Source organism: Phascolarctos cinereus, unplaced genomic scaffold (assembly GCF_003287225.1).
Source record: "Phascolarctos cinereus isolate Bilbo 61053 unplaced genomic scaffold, phaCin_HiC Scaffold_726;HRSCAF=1367, whole genome shotgun sequence".
NCBI classification, from domain to species: Eukaryota; Metazoa; Chordata; class Mammalia; order Diprotodontia; family Phascolarctidae; genus Phascolarctos; species Phascolarctos cinereus.
Genome location: NW_027556098.1, coordinates 130,880,347 through 130,902,885, shown reverse-complemented (window position 1 = coordinate 130,902,885; position 22,539 = coordinate 130,880,347). Strand labels below are relative to the sequence as shown.

The following is a 22,539-nucleotide window of genomic DNA, read 5'->3' as shown; positions in this document are numbered from 1 at the left end:
TGAATGGAAAGGGAGCTGGAATAGCTTTTCCTGTTATATCTTACTTCTCAGCAATATTCCGTCACTCTAAAAATGCCATTTTTTGTCTTCTTCAGTCTTTTTTATTGCGCAGAGCTCTTACAAGGCAATGGGGCATGTAAATAGCCAGTAATCCGAGGCATCTGTGAAGTGCCGGCTCCCCATCACAGCGATCAGGGCGCCCTGATTTCTCTTCCTGGTAGGTGGGTTTCGGCATAGCTTGTGGAGGCCTTTGAAGGAGAAACACAAAGAAAGCAAGCAGAGAGAAAGGGAAGAAGAAATGAAAGGGAAGTGCGGAAGGAGGAGAATTATGCAAATGTTGAGCAAGCGAGGAGGCAAGGACTTCTGGGAGGCAGGAAAGTGTCTTCTTCCCCGAAGAAAGAGCTAAAATCTGGTAATGTTCCGTTTTCTGGGGTGTTTTGAGGCGACTGTTTGGTTGCGTAAAAGGGCCAGGCTGGCAGCTGTTTTGTCAGGTGCTGGAGGTAGCTGAGGGCGTTGGAGTCTTTGTGAGAGTTTTGGAGTGAGTGCGAGTAGGAAGGAGGGCTATAGCGAAAGCTGAGGGGAAAGGGCGGCTTGTTGGTTTATTGCTTCTCAGGCTTTTGGCGAAGATCAAGTGTAGTATCTATTCTTCTGAGTTTAACAACTGATACGCTGTCCATCTGTGAACAACATGATAAGTGGACTTCGGAAAGTGGGAGAAGGAATAGAAATTTGCTCTATTCTCTCCATGAATCTACCCAATAATACATCACTTCAGATAACGCTGTACTTTCCATTGGGGAAAAAGTTTCTGTGTGTAAACAAAAAGCTGCCTAGTTTTTCTCCGACTTCCCAGGAGCAAAACATCTGGAGAACTTTTGCTTGAAATCTTCGCATAAGCAGGGAAGAAAACTTTCTCTGGCATACAAGTGAGATTAGTTTTTTCAAGTTAATTTTTTTAAGTTTGGGAGCAGCAGAATAGTAACATTTATCTTCGCAGGAAAATACTTATGGACACAAAATCCCTGGTAGGGCCTCAAGACATATGGCAAAAGACCGAGGAAGTAACATCTTGTTGGGGAGAGCAAGGTCAAAAAAAGTCATCTGTAGCATAGAGAATATCTGAGCATATTTAACAGGCTGAGGGGGCAGACGATTGAGGGTAAATATGATGATCTCATGTTAGGGATGACTAAACTTCTACCCCAGATGAAAATGACTTGCTGTAAGGTGTAAGGGACAGAAATTGAGCCCATATTTCCTAGGTGCAAATCCAAGGCACTTACTAGCTGTGCAACCTTGGGCAAGTCATTTAACCTCTGTTCGCCTCCGTTTCCTTATCTGTAAAATGAACTGGAGAAGGAAATGGGAAACCACTCCATCATCTTTGCCAAGGAAACCCAAACTGGGGTCACACAAGAGTGAGATATGACTGAACAACGAATAATGAGCCTGTGAAGAGGTTCCCGCTTCATCCTCAATTCACAGTTTCACCTGTCCAAAATGTTAGTTTTACAGCTTCCGAGAAGACTTGGTCCTGTCCTGTGTACAAAATGACTAGCTTTCTAGGTGGCAGAGAGGCATTCACCCGGTTTCTCAGGATTGTCTGAGCTTCTTAGCTTATTCTTCAGATTCAAGGTCTGTAGTCAGCCAATCTGGATATACCGCACACTCCATCCCCTCAAGAACCCTCACAGCCACCGCCAGGATCAAAATGATTCAAGTCAATTCCCAGGCACACCACTCTTTGGACACAGGACCCACACCTCTGCTAACTAGGATGTAAAGGCAGAGGTTTATGGAATCGGAGGATGGAGCTGTACGATGTTGTGTCATAAAGGATGCAGTCTTGAACCAGAGCTAGTCCCCAAACTGAGAAACCAAGCAAAGTGCCCTGGATTGGTACCTAGGAAATATGGGCTCAAATTCTATCCCTTACACTTAACAGCAAGTCATTTTCATCTGAGGGAGGAGTTTACTCATCCCTAACATGGGATCATCATATTTACCCTCAATCGTCTGGCCCCTCAGCCTGTTAAATATGCTCAGGTATTCTCTATCCTACAGGTGACTTCTTTTGACCTTGCTCTCCCCCACAACATGCCACTTCCTCGGTCTTTTGCCATATGGCTTGAGGCCCTACCAGGGATTTTCTGCACTAGTTATTTTTTCAAATGTTGCTTCTGGGAATTGGCGGGTGACAGTAATTTCTCGTCCTTCTCTAGCAAGGGAGATATCATAATTAGGAAGGCGATTTTCCCCATTGAGATCCAGAGATGGTACTCCAGTTGTGCTGACTCCAGCAGTTTCTCCAAGTGTGAATCTCTCTCCTTTCTCTCTCTTTCTCTCTCTCTCTCTCTCTCTCTCTCTCTCTCTCTCTCTCTCTCTCTCTCTCTCTCTCTCTTCTCTCTCTCTCTCTCTGTCTCTGCCTCCCTTTCTCTCCTCCCATTTCTCCCCCCACTCTCCCCCTCTCTATACACATATGCGTGTACATCTACACATATATGCATACATGTATGTATATGTAGCTAGTGAGATAATTCGTTTTATGGTTTCCAAGACACAGTTTCCAATGTGTTGTTAGAATAACATGATACTCCAACCATTTCTCTTTGTCTTTGACTACACGATGAAATTTAGTGCAGTTTGGAAGGACCATGGTAATCCTGGGTAGTGAACTACAATTATCCCTACCACATCACAGGGGTTAGGGGCCCGGCACCCGCAAGATCTGGGAAATCTGCATAAAATGTTTGGCCCTCCCTTCCTACCAGAGAAGCAGTCTGAATTATTATGGTATTAAAAGATAACATATGTTGATATTATGCAATACCAGAGATATATTTTATGCATTTCTGAGTTTCTAAACCTTTTCTGTGTCATATGAAGCTTTTGAAAAACTTCCCCCAAAATCCCATTTAATTTCTAATGCTGACCCATGATCTATCAAAACCTCAGTGGGGAAAGTCACAATGTGGAAGTGATAACTGTTGTTGTGTTGTTGTTGTTGTTCTGGTTCTTTAATTATTTGTTTTTTCCAATTGACATTTTGCTTTACCTAACCTGTTTGTCTTCTCATCAGGAAAACCAGCAAACAAACATCATTATAACAAGTATGTATCATCAAGCAAAACAAATTCCCTCATTGGCCGTAGCAAATACATTCATATTATACCACCCCTCTTTAAGAAGGTGGAGAGCATACTTAATCAGTCCAGTTACTGTCACTGTGTTAATCAGAATTCTTGATATCGACTTAGTTGTAATTGATTCATAGGCTGAGGAGAGGGCCTTTCTCAATGAGTGAGAGGGCTTTTGGTGCTTGGCATTAAGTAGGACAGTGATGTCCAAGAAGGCCCTCAGAGCACACTTTTTTTTTTTTTAGTGATCATGTGCATACACAACTTAGGTTGTTTCTAGGGGAGGGGCTTGCCTCTGGGTGAGTGGGTTTGAAAGTTGCCATTCATTCATTCATTCATCCATTCATCCATCCATCCATCCATCCATCCATCCATCCATTCATTTACAAAAGCGGCCTCATAAAGTCGCTTCTTTTCTCTGGGTAACATTTGCCATTTCCTGATTTCTGTCACGTGATTTGGGTCCAAAATCAAGTTTTATTGTAGAACGATCAGGCCAATTTATTTGCTTAGGTATTGTCTGTGGATGGTTTCCAGCTATAAATGATAGAGACCAAACATGGCACTTGGCCATCACAGTCGTAGTTTTAACTGAACAGCATTTTGAATACCATGGCCTGACACCATTGTGTGGCATTGTATTTATTTGTTTATTACTGGTGTGTGACCATCCTGTCAAAACAAGGTAGGAAGAGGAAAAAAAGTTCCAAGCCTGTAACTAGTTGACACTTTCCTGTCCTTCATGGGTCCAATCCATCTGGTGTTGTTTCTGTGGGATATGGCATCAACATTACTAGCTAGTGATTCACTAGTCAGTAACGAGTTCCAAAACTAGAGAATAGTGCCTCCTTTTGTGTAAGACAAAAATTAACTAGAGAGAACAGTTCTCATCATCCTTAGGAGCCACTAAATTACAGAGTTGCCAATTCAGGAACAACATCCACTAGCAAGACCAGAAAGTCAGAAAGGTTTTAAAGGTGACTGGCTGGATGTTGAAGAGAAGAGGGCAAATGGAAAAGATCTAGCTGAAATCAGCAAGTCAGGTGGTGAAGGTGGATGTAGGATCTACAGAGATAAATGATCAAGATGTGGGATAGAAGTTGTCAGGTACAAGAAAGGACATCATGACCAAGCAGGTGTCCAGAGAAATCCCGGAGAATTCAATTGAAAAACTCAGACAGTCATACTGAAACAGTACAACACAGGGCAATGCATGTTAGTGGTCAAGCCCATGTGTTAGCAAATGCAGTTGAGGAATATCAAAGCAGTTATCATGCAAATGTCATGAACCTCCAGCAGCAGTAGAGAAGCAATTCTTTAAAAGTCATCCAAGGGGCAGCTAGGTGGCTCAGTTGAATAGAGCTCTGGCTTGGGAGTCAGAAGGACCTGAGTTTCAAATCCAGCCTCAGACCCTTAACACTTACTAGCTGTGTGACCTTGGGCGAGGCACTTAACCCCGATTGCCTCACCAGAAAGCAAAACACTAAAAACTAAAAGTCATCCAAGTGAAATTGAGATAAACTAACAGTGACAAATATGTAATGCCACAAAGACTATAACTTTACCATTTAAAATAGGAAAGCTACAGCTAAGAAAGCAATTGTTAAATATGCATAAAATGTATGGACCACAAATAACAAATTAATATTACTAGCTCAGTCAGTTCTTTGATAAAAATCAAGTCATAGCTGACTCCATATGTTTCTTTCTGGGTTATCAAACGGTCTCATTTGGAAATGTAATATATAGCTCTGCTCAATTGATCCATATCTTGACCCAAATGCTGGGCAGAACACTGCTGTTGATGCTTAGATTTTGTTGGCTTATTCTGGAAGTCCCAAAAGCGGTAGGCCATCTGTTTTTGAATGGAACTGTCGCATGGATGACTGTAGCTGTCACGGTTTGAAATCAGACCAAAGGAGGGCAAAGTGACTTTTCTACTTAGACCTGAAACTATCTGGCTAGTATGAACTTTGGGCTCTTCATCAACTGCTCCAGCGTGGACTTGTGTTTATTGGTTATGGCATAATTTACGTGGTGGTGATTATGCCACGGGAGAGGAGGAAGAGTCTCACGGTACACCCTGCACTTACAGAAATATCTGTGACCCCCAAGAAAAGTGTCACCTACTATTTAAAGCAAAAACTACCCTCCTTCATTTCAAGAAAGTGAAGCCAATGCAGCAAAACCTAAAATGAAAAAGAAACCGAGGGAGCAAGTTATTTGCATGTGCACTTTTCCTTCCCTTGTTGTACCCTTCCTTTCCTCTTGCCTGTAGTATTAGTACATCTCATCACAACGAGTATTTCACTTCCTGCAGTTCTGCAGGGAATGTCTTAAGGCACAATCACTTCCTCTCCCTGCCTGACTTCCAACCAGTTTTGACTCTTGTTTGTGTGCACATGGTTATGTAGAAGTGATGGTGCCCTATCCTCTGCAGGGTTCTGATCCTGTACAATTTCTGTTGACATCCAGTCAGTTGGGAACAAAGCCAGAACTGAAAGAAAAAAAAAGTTTTAGAAAGAGATGGATGAAGTCATCTGGTAGAGGCGAGAGCTAAAGTAGATGACCCACTGACCTGGATCTCTATGAGGGACAGGTTCAGGACTCAAACAACAGGGCAGGGAACAGTAGCTGATTGGCCTGCATGGAGTCATTGTCGAGATAATGCGGGGAGTATGATCAGCCAATAGACGGTGGTCGCCTGTGGTGCAGGTTTGGCGAGTGACGTCAGTAAGGGACAGACCGTTATGCAGATGAGGAGACCAAGCAGATTGTGCGTCTGGAAAAGGTGGATTTGGGGGTCGGAGGGGCCGAGGCGAGTTGGGAGGGGTTGAAGCGCTTGCGGGTGTTGGCGGTTTGTGCTTGTGGAGCGTGTGTCGTTGGGCTGTGGAAGCGCCGCGTGAGTGATCGTGCGTTTAGAGTGTGTGTGCGTGGAGGGAGTGGTGGAGCGCGGCGTGGTGGGGCATACTTACCTGGCAGGGGTGATTCCATGATCACGAAGGTGGTTTCCCCAGGGCGAGGCTTATCCATTGCACTCCGGATGGGCTGACCCCTGCGATTTCCCCAAATGCGGGAAACTCGACTGCATAATTTGTGGTAGTGGGGGACTGCGTTCGCGCTCTCCCCTGATCTCGAGTCTTCCAAAAATAGTCACAGGTCCTGCAGCTGCTACCTGCTTTCTGCCACAGTGCGTCTCCTTGCTTGTTCGCGATCCACAAAGCAAGCAGCTCGCTATTCTGAAACTCTCCCCAAGCAGTCACGTCGTCAGTGTGCTTTCCAAACTGCTGCTGCTAGTCAAAACCGCCTCTGAGACCCCGAGGTGGTGCTGGACAATCCTTGCTCTCAGCCTTCTTCCCTAACTAAGCGGGGGGGGGGGATAACGATACCTTCATCTCCAACGCCGTTTTTCAACCCTTTGAGGCCTACACCCCGCACATAACCTGACCTCCTGCAAGTTACCCAAGCGTGGAGAAAACTCCATCTCATCACAGGTTTTAGGGACATATGTTGCTTCACGGTTTCCAAGACGAGCTCTCATATCTTTTATTTTCCCCACCAATTATATGTAAAGACCATTTTTTTAACGTTCCTTTTTAAGTTCTGATTTCCAAATTTCATTCTTCCCTCCTCTCTCCCTCCCTGACATGGTAAGCAATCCGATATAGGATATACATGTACTATCACGTAAAATATTTCCACATTAGTCATTTTGTGGGAGAAAACGAATGAAAGACAGACAGACAGACAGACAGACAGACAGACAGAGAGACAGACAGACAGACAGACAGAAAGAAAGAAAGAAAGAAAGAAAGAAAGAAAGAAAGAAAGAAAGAAAGAAAAAAGATTTGCCTGATATTCTACCGGGTTCCTTTTGTCTTTTGCTGCATGGTGAAATTCGGTGCCCACAGTAATCCTGAGCAGTCAATGAGTAGGTTTTGGTTTTGAATTAAAATGCATTTTTTCAAAGAACAAAAGTTTTATTTTCTCCCTATCACCTTCCACTGTGCAAAACCGAAAACCGTTGGAACATGTATGAGTAGAGGCAAAAGAAATAGCCTCATTGAGTATGACCAAAAAAAAAACCCAACCAAAAACACCAAACCAACAACACTGCCCCTCATTCTGCACCCTGACTGCACCACCACTCACTCACCTATCCGCAGGAATCTCGATTGGTCCCTGTGCTGATCAGCATTTCTAAGGTACACGTAGTTGTGATGGATTCCTAGGTTCTGTGGGTTGGTTTGTCAGTGAGTAGAGGGCAAAAGAAATAGCCTCATTGAGTATGACCCAAAAAAAAAACCCAACCAAAAACACCAAACCAACAACACTGCCCCTCATTCTGCACCCTGACTGCACCACCACTCACTCACCTATCCGCAGGAATCTCGATTGGTCCCTGTGCTGATGAGCATTTCTAAGGTACACGTAGTTGTGATGGATTCCTAGGTTCTGTGGGTTGGTTTGTCAGTGAGTTCTCGGTGCTTGTCATGGCATAGGACAGGGGCGGCTAAGCAGGCCTAGAAGCCTACTGTTGTAGTCTCCTTTTTCATCCAGAACCTGGGGTGTTTGCAGGGGAGGGGGGAGGGACTTGCCTGCGCGGCTGCGAGTGTGTGTAGCTTGAAAGCTTTTCTGTTTTGTTTGTTTGTTTGTTTTCGCGTTGGAGAAAAGTGAAGAAATCATGCAGTGGCTTTAAAATTCGAGGTGGGGTTCGTCATTCTGAGCGGTCGCTGTCCTCTGCTTTCAGGCACCTCAAAACGTCTCCTTGGAATGCAGGCTAGTTGATCCAGTGGCTTAAATTACTGTCTGCATGCGTTTTCGAGGAAGGAAAGGCATTGGTTCTTTGCTACTGAGCCCCACCTCTCCCCAGGCAAGCGCTAGGAAGACAAGTGCAACTCGCATGGGGGAAGGCGATTGTCGGCCCTCTGCGGAGCCAAGCCGGAGCCAAAGCACTTCTGACTCCTGGTCTCTTGGACAGCAACGGAATTCTTCGTGTCTCTTTCTTTTTGCTTACGCGTCAAGGTACCCCCGAAGGGAAGTGCACCGTTCCCAGAAGTACTGCAATACTGGGTCGATGCGTGGAGTGGACGGAGCAAGCTCCTATTCCATCTCCCGTTCAAAAATCCATTTAATATATTGTCCTCAGATAGAGGACGTATCAGATATTAAACTGATAAGAACAGATACTACACTTGATCTTAGCCAAAAGGCCGAGAAGCGATAAAGAGCAAGCCGCCCACTCCCTCCCCTTCGCAGCAACAGCCTTTCCCTCGCGCCCACTACGAAGCCTTTCACCAAGCCTCTCCCGCCCTCAGCTACCTCCTACACTCCACAAAACAGCTGCCAGCCTGGCGCTTTTACGCAAACACACGGTCGCCTAAAGGCACCCCAGAAAATGGACCTTTACCAGATCGTAGCCCTCTCTTCGGCCAGGAAGTGACTTTCCTGCCACCCAGAAGCCTTTGCTTCCTGGCTTGCTCAATATTTGCATAGCTCTCCTCCCTCCCGCACTTTCCCTGTCATCTCTCCTTTTTCTTTCCTTTCCTTTCCTTTCCTTTTCCTTTCCTTTCCTTTCTTTCCTTTCCTTTCCTTCCTTTTTTCCTTTCCTTTCCTTTCCTTCCTTTCCTTTCCTTTCCTTTCCTTTCCTTTCCTTTCCTTTCCTTTCCTTTCCTTTCCTTTCCTTTCCTTTCCGTTTCTTCTTCAAAGGGCTCCAAAAGCTATGCAGAAACCCACCTACCAGGAAGGGCAGGCGGGGCGCCCCGATCACCTTGATGGGGGACCAGCAGTTCACAGATGCCCTCAATTGCTGGCTACCTGGGTGTCCCGCTGCCTTGTCAGAGCCCTGAGCGATAGAAAAGACTGAAGAAGAGGGGGGCAGGGGGAGAGCAAGGAAGCTGGCATTTTCAGTATGGTAAGACATGAGAGAAACAAACCATTCCGTCTCCCTTTTCCAAAAATCCATTTCACGCCTCGTCCGGGGCTAGCTGAACCCGGGTTCGATGACTCCAAGCCCCATGCCCTCTCCCCTCTACCATACTGCCTCTTGCATGTTTTCTGTAGCACATTTCCATCTACCTCACACACTTATGATCGCTGCAGCCACCACACTGGTAATCCTACGAAGAGATCGTGTTCAAATACACTCCTGCTTTTCTGTGTGTATGCAAGGTCAGCCAGCCAAACATTTCTTCCACCCATCAGTGTCCCAAGTCCTCGGTGCCAACCGTCCAGCCTGGATCCTAAATTGGACAGCGATGGTGCCTGAGGACTCAAGAGTGATGTGTCCTCTTCATTCTACCCTGGGCAGATGACAACACCCCATCCCTATCTGCCTCCATAATGTCACACTCACTGCCTCGTGGATCTGCTTCCAGAGAGGAAGATTCTGTCCTCGAAGAGTCAGAAAGAATGCCCCGCTCCATGGGAGGTCATTAACCTTGACATGTGGGTTTCACCTGGACAAACCTTTTCGTTATATGGCGTGCCTCCTGATCTTCAGCAGCCGACAGAATACCCTGCTTCAAGAGGTGTTCCCTTGGTCACACAGGAGAACGCAGAGGCAAAAAAATCATCAAAGCCAACCAGGGAATCAGCCTCACTAGAGCCCCCCCCAGCTTTTGTGCTCTCCTGCATATCAACACGGTCAACTCATGAGTATGAAAACCAATTCAGAAACCTTCGTATGAAGCGGGCGTCACCGATGTTATTTCTTTTTGTTTGTTTTAGGTAATATTTTATTTTTCCAATTACCTGTAAAGACAATTTTTAAACATTCATTTTTATAAGACTTGGAATTCCAAATTTCTCTGCTTTCCTCCTCTCCTCCCTAGCGCGGTAAGCAATTGGATACATGAGCAATCATGTAAAGCATATTTCCATATTAGAAGAAACAGAACAACAGTGGGGGGAAAAGCTAAGGAAAAAAAAAGAAAGTGAAAATAGTATGCTTCGATCTGCATTCAGACTCCATTAGTTCTTTCTCTGGATGTGGAGAACATTCTCCATCATGAGTCCCTTGGAACAGTCTTGGATCATTGTCTTCATGAGAGGAGTTAAGTCTATCTTAGCTATTCCTTGCATGATGGTGATGTTCCTGTGTACGGTGTTCTCCTGGTTCTGCTTACATGAGTAAGTCTTTCCAGGTTTCTCTGAAATCTGCATGCTTGTTATTTCATAAAGCGCAATAGTATTCCATTACATTCAATGACTTGTTCAGCCATTCCCCGATTGATGGGCATCCCCACAGTTACCACACACAGAGCTGCTATAAATATTTTTGTGCATCTGGGTCCCTTTCCCTTCTTCAGGATCTGCTTGGGATATAGACCTACTAACGGTCTTGTTGAATCAAAAGGTATTCAAAGGTTGATTGCCCTTTGAGCATAGTTCCAAATTGCTCTTCAGAATGGCTGGATCACTTCACAACTCCACCAAGAGTGCCTTAGTGGACCAGTTTTCCTCTATCTTCTCCAGCATTTGTAATTTTTCTTTTCTGTCACAAGAGCTTCTATGATAGGTGTGAGGTGGCACGTCATAGTTGTTTTAACTTCCGTTTCTCTAGTCAATAGTGATTTAGTGCATTTTTCCATATGACTATAGATAGATAGCTTCAGTTTCTTCCTCTGAAAACTGCCTGTTCGTATCCTTTGACCACATATCAATTGGAGAATGATTTGTATTCTTCTAAATTCTTTCTAAAGTTCTCTATGTACTTGAGAAATGAGGCCTTTCTCAGAGACACTTGCTGCAAAAACTGTTTCCCAGCTTCCTGCTTTCCTTCTAATCTTCATTGCATTGGTTTTGTTTGTGCAAAATCTTTTCAATTTAATATAATCAAAATTACTCATTTTGCATCTTGTAATGCTCTCTGTCTCTCATTTGGTCCTAACTTCTTCCCTTCCCTGTAGATCTGACAGGTAAACTGTTCCTTACTCTCCTAATTTGCCTATGATATCCCACTTTATGTCTAACTCATGTACCCATTTTGGCCTTATGTTGGTCTATGGTGTAAGGTGTTGGTCTATGCCTAGTTTCTGTCATACTCCTTTCCAGTTTTCCTAGCAGTTTTTGTCAAATAGTGAGTTCTTATCCCAGAAGCCAGGGTCTTAGGGTTTATCAAACAGTAGATTACTATAGTCATTGAATACGGTGTCTTGTGTACCTAACCTATTCCACTGATCCACCACTCTGTTTCTTAGCCAGTACCAAGTAGTTGTGATGATTGCTGTTTTTCAAATACAGTTGAAGATGTGGTATGGCTAGGCCACCTTCCCTTGCATTTCTTGTCATGAATTCTCTGAATATTCCGGACCTTTTGTTCTTCTGGAGGAATCTTGTTATTCTTTTTTCTAGTTCTATAAAATCATTTTTTGGCAGTCTGATTGTTCTGGCACTGAATAAGTACATTAGTTTAGGTGGAATTGCCATTTTTATTATATTAGCTCAGCCTACCCATGAGCAACTGATATTTTCCCAATTATGTAGATCGGACTTTATTTGTCTGAAAAGTGTTTTCTAGCTGTTATAACTTATGGAGCATTTTAAGTAATATCCTTTTGAAAAACTGTTGTGATGCTTATTCTGAGTATTGCATGTAATGTGACTTATTTAAAGCCTTCAAATTTTTACCTTTATTTATTTATTTATTTGCTTCTTTCATGTTAGTTTACCAATACCTTTAGGGTGATGTAATTTTTGTTGGTCAGTCTGCACATTCAGCCATTCAGAGCAAGAGGGCCTGCATGTGGCAATAGTTACAATGAATTGAGGTCCAGAGTAGAATGAGGTAGGGATGGGAAAATAATATCATCTGAGTGCAGCATTCAACATTGTGGAAAGAAGACTTATGTAACTACCGAACCGTAGTGCTATTAGAAACTATGAATTTCCAAATGAATCTGAACACTTGTTTTCATATTTCTTTTCTAGTCCAATAATTTTATTTTTGAAAATGTACACACATGTTGAACCGTTTCATGCATCTTCAGCAGCAGGAGCATCTCCACCCTTGGTGTTCCTGGTATAGATCACTTGTGCTCTGTGTTTGGAAACTAGCTTAATCAGACCTTTACTAAGCAGTTCCTGGAGGGCTGCCCGGGTTAGACAACCCCGGACCTTCAGTCCCTCGGAGACTACTGCAGGGGTGATAAGTTTATAGTTGGGGACCTCCTTGCAGAGTTTGTCGTACGTTGCTTTGTCAAACAGAACCAGATTGTTGAGCTTGTCCCGAACTTTTCCTTTGGACCACTTCTTCTTCTTAGCCTTGCCCCCAGGCTTGTTCACGGGATCTTTGTCCTTCTTGGCCGACTTGCCGGCATCTTTCTTCTTCTTATCGTCCTTGGGCGGCATGGTGAGGCTTCAGGAACTCCCCCTGCTGCCGCCTCCAAGCTAAGATGTCAGACAGAAAAGCCACTTGTTTTTTTTAAAACAAAAAAAAGGATATTTACTCTTGAACCACACCTTAAATCCCTCCCACCTTGGAACTGTACCTTGTAAAAGAACCTAGCTTGAGTTGCATCTCAGCTCCTAATATCCTTGCCCCTTTCCATTGTTATGCGTGGCATGAAGGGTAAAACAGCCAGAATGAAGTGGTTTTCCTTGCCCAGATTGCCAAGGATGACTGGGATCTCATGACCAGGCCTTGCTAGTTCACACTGCCTCCTCCCCCTTCTCTCCTAAAAATATAAAAACGCTTTCCTGTGCGTCTGTTGGTGGGATATCCCCCAGGGTGCCAGGCTTGCCACCCTGTTATCTCAATTAAAGATGCTTTATTCCTGCACTCAAAAAATCCTCCACTTCAAACATCAATAAAAAGTTTTAAAGTATATGAGAGTTCAGAGATTGTTAAAATAGAGAAAAGTATCAAAATGGAAAAAAACAATTAAAATTACTTAAAAGAGAAACGAATCACGTCAAAGGAAAATAAAGTATATCAGGCACCTGGAAGGTAGTCCAGAGTAGTATAAAACCTCTGAAGGATGGAACCTGTGGAGGTGGCACCCTATTATACTGTATATGGTACTGGATCATATAGAGTCAGGGATAACAACAATTAGTACAGGCTGTGATGAAGAACAAGCTAAAAACTGGTTCACGGGTCACTCTCAGCAGGTTGCTTCAAGATGCACAATGGAAGGATGTTTAAACCAGGTGGCCATGTTTAGGCAGCAAGATGTAGCATAGATCTTCTGGATTCCTCCCGGCAATTGCTGTTGAGCAAGTTGATTGGAAGAGGCAGCTAAGTGGTGCAGTTGCTGGAACGCTAGGCCTAGACTCAGGAAGACCCGAGGTCAGATCTGGCCTCAAACACCTACTAGCTGTGCAACCTTGGGCAAGTCATTTAACCTCTGTTCGCCTCCGTTTCCTTATCTGTAAAATGAACTGGAGAAGGAAATGGGAAACCACTCCATCATCTTTGCCAAGGAAACCCAAACTGGGGTCACACAAGAGTGAGATATGACTGAACAACGAATAATGAGCCTGTGAAGAGGTTCCCGCTTCATCCTCAATTCACAGTTTCACCTGTCCAAAATGTTAGTTTTACAGCTTCCGAGAAGACTTGGTCCTGTCCTGTGTACAAAATGACTAGCTTTCTAGGTGGCAGAGAGGCATTCACCCGGTTTCTCAGGATTGTCTGAGCTTCTTAGCTTATTCTTCAGATTCAAGGTCTGTAGTCAGCCAATCTGGATATGCCACACACTCCATCCCCTCAAGAACCCTCACAGCCACCGCCAGGATCAAAATGATTCAAGTCAATTCCCAGGCACACCACTCTTTGGACACAGGACCCACACCTCTGCTAACTAGGATGTAAAGGCAGAGGTTTATGGAATCGGAGGATGGAGCTGTACGATGTTGTGTCATAAAGGATGCAGTCTTGAACCAGAGCTAGTCCCCAAACTGAGAAACCAAGCAAAGTGCCCTGGATTGGTACCTAGGAAATATGGGCTCAAATTCTATCCCTTACACTTAACAGCAAGTCATTTTCATCTGAGGGAGGAGTTTACTCATCCCTAACATGGGATCATCATATTTACCCTCAATCGTCTGGCCCCTCAGCCTGTTAAATATGCTCAGGTATTCTCTATCCTACAGGTGACTTCTTTTGACCTTGCTCTCCCCCACAACATGCCACTTCCTCGGTCTTTTGCCATATGGCTTGAGGCCCTACCAGGGATTTTCTGCACTAGTTATTTTTTCAAATGTTGCTTCTGGGAATTGGCGGGTGACAGTAATTTCTCGTCCTTCTCTAGCAAGGGAGATATCATAATTAGGAAGGCGATTTTCCCCATTGAGATCCAGAGATGGTACTCCAGTTGTGCTGACTCCAGCAGTTTCTCCAAGTGTGAATCTCTCTCCTTTCTCTCTCTTTCTCTCTCTCTCTCTCTCTCTCTCTCTCTCTCTCTCTCTCTCTCTCTCTCTCTCTCTTCTCTCTCTCTCTCTCTGTCTCTCTCTCTCTCTCTGTCTCTGCCTCCCTTTCTCTCCTCCCATTTCTCCCCCCACTCTCCCCCTCTCTATACACATATGCGTGTACATCTACACATATATGCATACATGTATGTATATGTAGCTAGTGAGATAATTCGTTTTATGGTTTCCAAGACACAGTTTCCAATGTGTTGTTAGAATAACATGATACTCCAACCATTTCTCTTTGTCTTTGACTACACGATGAAATTTAGTGCAGTTTGGAAGGACCATGGTAATCCTGGGTAGTGAACTACAATTATCCCTACCACATCACAGGGGTTAGGGGCCCGGCACCCGCAAGATCTGGGAAATCTGCATAAAATGTTTGGCCCTCCCTTCCTACCAGAGAAGCAGTCTGAATTATTATGGTATTAAAAGATAACATATGTTGATATTATGCAATACCAGAGATATATTTTATGCATTTCTGAGTTTCTAAACCTTTTCTGTGTCATATGAAGCTTTTGAAAAACTTCCCCCAAAATCCCATTTAATTTCTAATGCTGACCCATGATCTATCAAAACCTCAGTGGGGAAAGTCACAATGTGGAAGTGATAACTGTTGTTGTTGTTGTTGTTGTTCTGGTTCTTTAATTATTTTTTTTTCCAATTGACATTTTGCTTTACCTAACCTGTTTGTCTTCTCATCAGGAAAACCAGCAAACAAACATCATTATAACAAGTATGTATCATCAAGCAAAACAAATTCCCTCATTGGCCGTAGCAAATACATTCATATTATACCACCCCTCTTTAAGAAGGTGGAGAGCATACTTAATCAGTCCAGTTACTGTCACTGTGTTAATCAGAATTCTTGATATCGACTTAGTTGTAATTGATTCATAGGCTGAGGAGAGGGCCTTTCTCAATGAGTGAGAGGGCTTTTGGTGCTTGGCATTAAGTAGGACAGTGATGTCCAAGAAGGCCCTCAGAGCACACTTTTTTTTTTTTTAGTGATCATGTGCATACACAACTTAGGTTGTTTCTAGGGGAGGGGCTTGCCTCTGGGTGAGTGGGTTTGAAAGTTGCCATTCATTCATTCATTCATCCATTCATCCATCCATCCATCCATCCATCCATCCATTCATTTACAAAAGCGGCCTCATAAAGTCGCTTCTTTTCTCTGGGTAACATTTGCCATTTCCTGATTTCTGTCACGTGATTTGGGTCCAAAATCAAGTTTTATTGTAGAACGATCAGGCCAATTTATTTGCTTAGGTATTGTCTGTGGATGGTTTCCAGCTATAAATGATAGAGACCAAACATGGCACTTGGCCATCACAGTCGTAGTTTTAACTGAACAGCATTTTGAATACCATGGCCTGACACCATTGTGTGGCATTGTATTTATTTGTTTATTACTGGTGTGTGACCATCCTGTCAAAACAAGGTAGGAAGAGGAAAAAAAGTTCCAAGCCTGTAACTAGTTGACACTTTCCTGTCCTTCATGGGTCCAATCCATCTGGTGTTGTTTCTGTGGGATATGGCATCAAACATTACTAGCTAGTGATTCACTAGTCAGTAACGAGTTCCAAAACTAGAGAATAGTGCCTCCTTTTGTGTAAGACAAAAATTAACTAGAGAGAACAGTTCTCATCATCCTTAGGAGCCACTAAATTACAGAGTTGCCAATTCAGGAACAACATCCACTAGCAAGACCAGAAAGTCAGAAAGGTTTTAAAGGTGACTGGCTGGATGTTGAAGAGAAGAGGGCAAATGGAAAAGATCTAGCTGAAATCAGCAAGTCAGGTGGTGAAGGTGGATGTAGGATCTACAGAGATAAATGATCAAGATGTGGGATAGAAGTTGTCAGGTACAAGAAAGGACATCATGACCAAGCAGGTGTCCAGAGAAATCCCGGAGAATTCAATTGAAAAACTCAGACAGTCATACTGAAACAGTACAACACAGGGCAATGCATGTTAGTGGTCAAGCCCATGTGTTAGCAAATGCAGTTGAGGAATATCAAAGCAGTTATCATGCAAATGTCATGAACCTCCAGCAGCAGTAGAGAAGCAATTCTTTAAAAGTCATCCAAGGGGCAGCTAGGTGGCTCAGTTGAATAGAGCTCTGGCTTGGGAGTCAGAAGGACCTGAGTTTCAAATCCAGCCTCAGACCCTTAACACTTACTAGCTGTGTGACCTTGGGCGAGGCACTTAACCCCGATTGCCTCACCAGAAAGCAAAACACTAAAAACTAAAAGTCATCCAAGTGAAATTGAGATAAACTAACAGTGACAAATATGTAATGCCACAAAGACTATAACTTTACCATTTAAAATAGGAAAGCTACAGCTAAGAAAGCAATTGTTAAATATGCATAAAATGTATGTGACCACAAATAACAAATTAATATTACTAGCTCAGTCAGTTCTTTGATAAAAATCAAGTCATAGCTGACTCCATATGTTTCTTTCTGGGTTATCAAACGGTCTCATTTGGAAATGTAATATATAGCTCTGCTCAATTGATCCATATCTTGACCCAAATGCTGGGCAGAACACTGCTGTTGATGCTTAGATTTTGTTGGCTTATTCTGGAAGTCCCAAAAGCGGTAGGCCATCTGTTTTTGAATGGAACTGTCGCATGGATGACTGTAGCTGTCACGGTTTGAAATCAGACCAAAGGAGGGCAAAGTGACTTTTCTACTTAGACCTGAAACTATCTGGCTAGTATGAACTTTGGGCTCTTCATCAACTGCTCCAGCGTGGACTTGTGTTTATTGGTTATGGCATAATTTACGTGGTGGTGATTATGCCACGGGAGAGGAGGAAGAGTCTCACGGTACACCCTGCACTTACAGAAATATCTGTGACCCCCAAGAAAAGTGTCACCTACTATTTAAAGCAAAAACTACCCTCCTTCATTTCAAGAAAGTGAAGCCAATGCAGCAAAACCTAAAATGAAAAAGAAACCGAGGGAGCAAGTTATTTGCATGTGCACTTTTCCTTCCCTTGTTGTACCCTTCCTTTCCTCTTGCCTGTAGTATTAGTACATCTCATCACAACGAGTATTTCACTTCCTGCAGTTCTGCAGGGAATGTCTTAAGGCACAATCACTTCCTCTCCCTGCCTGACTTCCAACCAGTTTTGACTCTTGTTTGTGTGCACATGGTTATGTAGAAGTGATGGTGCCCTATCCTCTGCAGGGTTCTGATCCTGTACAATTTCTGTTGACATCCAGTCAGTTGGGAACAAAGCCAGAACTGAAAGAAAAAAAAAGTTTTAGAAAGAGATGGATGAAGTCATCTGGTAGAGGCGAGAGCTAAAGTAGATGACCCACTGACCTGGATCTCTATGAGGGACAGGTTCAGGACTCAAACAACAGGGCAGGGAACAGTAGCTGATTGGCCTGCATGGAGTCATTGTCGAGATAATGCGGGGAGTATGATCAGCCAATAGACGGTGGTCGCCTGTGGTGCAGGTTTGGCGAGTGACGTCAGTAAGGGACAGACCGTTATGCAGATGAGGAGACCAAGCAGATTGTGCGTCTGGAAAAGGTGGATTTGGGGGTCGGAGGGGCCGAGGCGAGTTGGGAGGGGTTGAAGCGCTTGCGGGTGTTGGCGGTTTGTGCTTGTGGAGCGTGTGTCGTTGGGCTGTGGAAGCGCCGCGTGAGTGATCGTGCGTTTAGAGTGTGTGTGCGTGGAGGGAGTGGTGGAGCGCGGCGTGGTGGGGCATACTTACCTGGCAGGGGTGATTCCATGATCACGAAGGTGGTTTCCCCAGGGCGAGGCTTATCCATTGCACTCCGGATGGGCTGACCCCTGCGATTTCCCCAAATGCGGGAAACTCGACTGCATAATTTGTGGTAGTGGGGGACTGCGTTCGCGCTCTCCCCTGATCTCGAGTCTTCCAAAAATAGTCACAGGTCCTGCAGCTGCTACCTGCTTTCTGCCACAGTGCGTCTCCTTGCTTGTTCGCGATCCACAAAGCAAGCAGCTCGCTATTCTGAAACTCTCCCCAAGCAGTCACGTCGTCAGTGTGCTTTCCAAACTGCTGCTGCTAGTCAAAACCGCCTCTGAGACCCCGAGGTGGTGCTGGACAATCCTTGCTCTCAGCCTTCTTCCCTAACTAAGCGGGGGGGGGGGGATAACGATACCTTCATCTCCAACGCCGTTTTTCAACCCTTTGAGGCCTACACCCCGCACATAACCTGACCTCCTGCAAGTTACCCAAGCGTGGAGAAAACTCCATCTCATCACAGGTTTTAGGGACATATGTTGCTTCACGGTTTCCAAGACGAGCTCTCATATCTTTTATTTTCCCCACCAATTATATGTAAGACCATTTTTTTAACGTTCCTTTTTAAGTTCTGATTTCCAAATTTCATTCTTCCCTCCTCTCTCCCTCCCTGACATGGTAAGCAATCCGATATAGGATATACATGTACTATCACGTAAAATATTTCCACATTAGTCATTTTGTGGGAGAAAACGAATGAAAGACAGACAGACAGACAGACAGACAGAGAGAGAGAGAGACAGACAGACAGACAGACAGACAGACAGACAGAAAGAAAGAAAGAAAGAAAGAAAGAAAGAAAGAAAGAAAGAAAGAAAAGACTTGCCTGATATTCTACCGGGTTCCTTTTGTCTTTTGCTGCATGGTGAAATTCGGTGCCCACAGTAATCCTGAGCAGTCAATGAGTAGGTTTTGGTTTTGAATTAAATGCATTTTTTCAAAGAACAAAAGTTTTATTTTCTCCCTATCACCTTCCACTGCTGCAAAACCGAAAACCGTTGGAACATGTATGAGTAGAGGGCAAAAGAAATAGCCTCATTGAGTATGACCCAAAAAAAAAACCCAACCAAAAACACCAAACCAACAACACACTGCCCCTCATTCTGCACCCTGACTGCACCACCACTCACTCACCTATCCGCAGGAATCTCGATTGGTCCCTGTGCTGATGAGCATTTCTAAGGTACACGTAGTTGTGATGGATTCCTAGGTTCTGTGGGTTGGTTTGTCAGTGAGTTCTCGGTGCTTGTCATGGCATAGGACAGGGGCGGCTAAGCAGGCCTAGAAGCCTACTGTTGTAGTCTCCTTTTTCATCCAGAACCTGGGGTGTTTGCAGGGGAGGGGGGAGGGACTTGCCTGCGCGGCTGCGAGTGTGTGTAGCTTGAAAGCTTTTCTGTTTTGTTTGTTTGTTTGTTTTCGCGTTGGAGAAAAGTGAAGAAATCATGCAGTGGCTTTTAAAATTCGAGGTGAGGTTCGTCATTCTGAGCGGTCGCTGTCCTCTGCTTTCAGGCACCTCAAAACGTCTCCTTGGAATGCAGGCTAGTTGATCCAGTGGCTTAAATTACTGTCTGCATGCGTTTTCGAGGAAGGAAAGGCATTCGTTCTTTGCTACTGAGCCCCACCTCTCCCCAGGCAAGCGCTAGGAAGACAAGTGCAACTCGCATGGGGGAAGGCGATTGTCGGCCCTCTGCGGAGCCAAGCCGGAGCCAAAGCACTTCTGACTCCTGGTCTCTTGGGACAGCAACGGAATTCTTCGTGTCTCTTTCTTTTTGCTTACGCGTCAAGGTACCCCCCGAAGGGAAGTGCACCGTTCCCAGAAGTACTGCAATACTGGGTCGATGCGTGGAGTGGACGGAGCAAGCTCCTATTCCATCTCCCACGTTCAAAAATCCATTTAATATATTGTCCTCAGATAGAGGACGTATCAGATATTAAACTGATAAGAACAGATACTACACTTGATCTTAGCCAAAAGGCCGAGAAGCGATAAAGAGCAAGCCGCCCACTCCCCTCCCCCTTCGCAGCAACAGCCTTTTCCACTCGCGCCCACTACGAAGCCTTTCACCAAGCCTCTCCCGCCCTCAGCTACCTCCTACACTCCACAAAACAGCTGCCAGCCTGGCGCTTTTACGCAAACACACGGTCGCCTAAAGGCACCCCAGAAAATGGACCTTTACCAGATCGTAGCCCTCTCTTCGGCCAGGAAGTGACTTTCCTGCCACCCAGAAGCCTTTGCTTCCTGGCTTGCTCAATATTTGCATAGCTCTCCTCCCTCCCGCACTTTCCCTGTCATCTCTCCTTCCTTTCTTTCCTTTCTTCCTTTCCTTTCCTTTCCTTTCCTTTCCTTTCCTTTCCTTTCCTTTTTCCTTTCCTTTCCTTTCCTTTCCTTTCCTTTCCTTTCCTTTCCTTTCCTTTCCTTTCCTTTCCTTTCCTTTCCTTCCTTTCCTTTCCTTTCCTTTCCTTTCCTTTCCTTTCCTTTCCTTTCCTTTCCTTTCCTTTCCTTTCCTTTCCTTTCTTTCCTTTCCTTTCCGTTTCTTCTTCAAAGGGCTCCAAAAGCTATGCAGAAACCCACCTACCAGGAAGGGCAGGCGGGGCGCCCCGATCACCTTGATGGGGGACCAGCAGTTCACAGATGCCCTCAATTGCTGGCTACCTGGGTGTCCCGCTGCCTTGTCAGAGCCCTGAGCGATAGAAAAGACTGAAGAAGAGGGGGGCAGGGGGAGAGCAAGGAAGCTGGCATTTTCAGTATGGTAAGACATGAGAGAAACAAACCATTCCGTCTCCCTTTTCCAAAAATCCATTTCACGCCTCGTCCGGGGCTAGCTGAACCCGGGTTCGATGACTCCAAGCCCCATGCCCTCTCCCCTCTACCATACTGCCTCTTGCATGTTTTCTGTAGCACATTTCCATCTACCTCACACACTTATGATCGCTGCAGCCACCACACTGGTAATCCTACGAAGAGATCGTGTTCAAATACACTCCTGCTTTTCTGTGTGTATGCAAGGTCAGCCAGCCAAACATTTCTTCCACCCATCAGTGTCCCAAGTCCTCGGTGCCAACCGTCCAGCCTGGATCCTAAATTGGACAGCGATGGTGCCTGAGGACTCAAGAGTGATGTGTCCTCTTCATTCTACCCTGGGCAGATGACAACACCCCATCCCTATCTGCCTCCATAATGTCACACTCACTGCCTCGTGGATCTGCTTCCAGAGAGGAAGATTCTGTCCTCGAAGAGTCAGAAAGAATGCCCCGCTCCATGGGAGGTCATTAACCTTGACATGTGGGTTTCACCTGGACAAACCTTTTCGTTATATGGCGTGCCTCCTGATCTTCAGCAGCCGACAGAATACCCTGCTTCAAGAGGTGTTCCCTTGGTCACACAGGAGAACGCAGAGGCAAAAAAATCATCAAAGCCAACCAGGGAATCAGCCTCACTAGAGCCCCCCCAGCTTTTGTGCTCTCCTGCATATCAACACGGTCAACTCATGAGTATGAAAACCAATTCAGAAACCTTCGTATGAAGCGGGCGTCACCGATGTTATTTCTTTTTGTTTGTTTTAGGTAATATTTTATTTTTCCAATTACCTGTAAAGACAATTTTTAAACATTCATTTTTATAAGACTTGGAATTCCAAATTTCTCTGCTTTCCTCCTCTCCTCCCTAGCGCGGTAAGCAATTGGATACATGAGCAATCATGTAAAGCATATTTCCATATTAGAAGAAACAGAACAACAGTGGGGGGAAAAGCTAAGGAAAAAAAAAGAAAGTGAAAATAGTATGCTTCGATCTGCATTCAGACTCCATTAGTTCTTTCTCTGGATGTGGAGAACATTCTCCATCATGAGTCCCTTGGAACAGTCTTGGATCATTGTCTTCATGAGAGGAGTTAAGTCTATCTTAGCTATTCCTTGCATGATGGTGATGTTCCTGTGTACGGTGTTCTCCTGGTTCTGCTTACATGAGTAAGTCTTTCCAGGTTTCTCTGAAATCTGCATGCTTGTTATTTCATAAAGCGCAATAGTATTCCATTACATTCAATGACTTGTTCAGCCATTCCCCGATTGATGGGCATCCCCACAGTTACCACACACAGAGCTGCTATAAATATTTTTGTGCATCTGGGTCCCTTTCCCTTCTTCAGGATCTGCTTGGGATATAGACCTACTAACGGTCTTGTTGAATCAAAA

The 22,539-nt window shown here is 44.6% G+C and overlaps 1 long non-coding RNA gene, 5 other non-coding genes and 1 pseudogene across 11 annotated transcripts; 3 read left to right on the top strand and 4 right to left on the bottom strand.

The window, feature by feature from the left end:
* The first annotated feature begins 601 nt into the window (after positions 1 to 601).
* LOC144454716 (U2 spliceosomal RNA) lies at positions 602 to 791 on the top strand. Its single transcript, XR_013483222.1, has one exon. It is a non-coding gene; the product is annotated as a U2 spliceosomal RNA (small nuclear RNA).
* A 4,678-nt stretch (positions 792 to 5,469) lies between these two features.
* On the bottom strand, positions 5,470 to 7,085 carry LOC144454530 (uncharacterized). The gene is made up of 2 exons (XR_013482995.1): positions 5,716 to 7,085; positions 5,470 to 5,634 (listed from the first exon to the last, which is right to left on the bottom strand). It is a non-coding gene; the product is annotated as an uncharacterized LOC144454530 (long non-coding RNA).
* LOC144454608 (U1 spliceosomal RNA) lies at positions 6,105 to 6,268 on the top strand. Its single transcript, XR_013483126.1, has one exon. It is a non-coding gene; the product is annotated as a U1 spliceosomal RNA (small nuclear RNA).
* A 1,088-nt stretch (positions 7,086 to 8,173) lies between the features above and the next one.
* LOC144454709 (U2 spliceosomal RNA) lies at positions 8,174 to 8,362 on the bottom strand. The gene has a single exon (XR_013483216.1). It is a non-coding gene; the product is annotated as a U2 spliceosomal RNA (small nuclear RNA).
* Positions 8,363 to 12,057: 3,695 nt separating this feature from the next.
* LOC110194683 (small ribosomal subunit protein eS25 pseudogene) lies at positions 12,058 to 20,639 on the bottom strand (annotated as a pseudogene). 5 transcript variants are annotated; one of them, XR_013482991.1, is made up of 3 exons: positions 19,483 to 20,637; positions 17,895 to 19,328; positions 15,772 to 17,813 (listed from the first exon to the last, which is right to left on the bottom strand). The product of XR_013482991.1 is annotated as a small ribosomal subunit protein eS25 pseudogene, transcript variant X5 (transcript). The 5 variants fall into 5 exon arrangements; XR_013482988.1 differs by lacking the exons at positions 15,772 to 17,813; positions 17,895 to 19,328 and adding an exon at positions 12,058 to 12,527 and having other exon boundaries at positions 19,483 to 20,575; XR_013482987.1 differs by lacking the exons at positions 15,772 to 17,813; positions 19,483 to 20,637 and adding an exon at positions 12,058 to 12,527 and having other exon boundaries at positions 17,895 to 18,884.
* On the top strand, positions 18,284 to 18,447 carry LOC144454596 (U1 spliceosomal RNA). Its single transcript, XR_013483115.1, has one exon. It is a non-coding gene; the product is annotated as a U1 spliceosomal RNA (small nuclear RNA).
* On the bottom strand, positions 20,146 to 20,336 carry LOC144454707 (U2 spliceosomal RNA). Its single transcript, XR_013483214.1, has one exon. It is a non-coding gene; the product is annotated as a U2 spliceosomal RNA (small nuclear RNA).
* Positions 20,640 to 22,539: the final 1,900 nt, after the last annotated feature.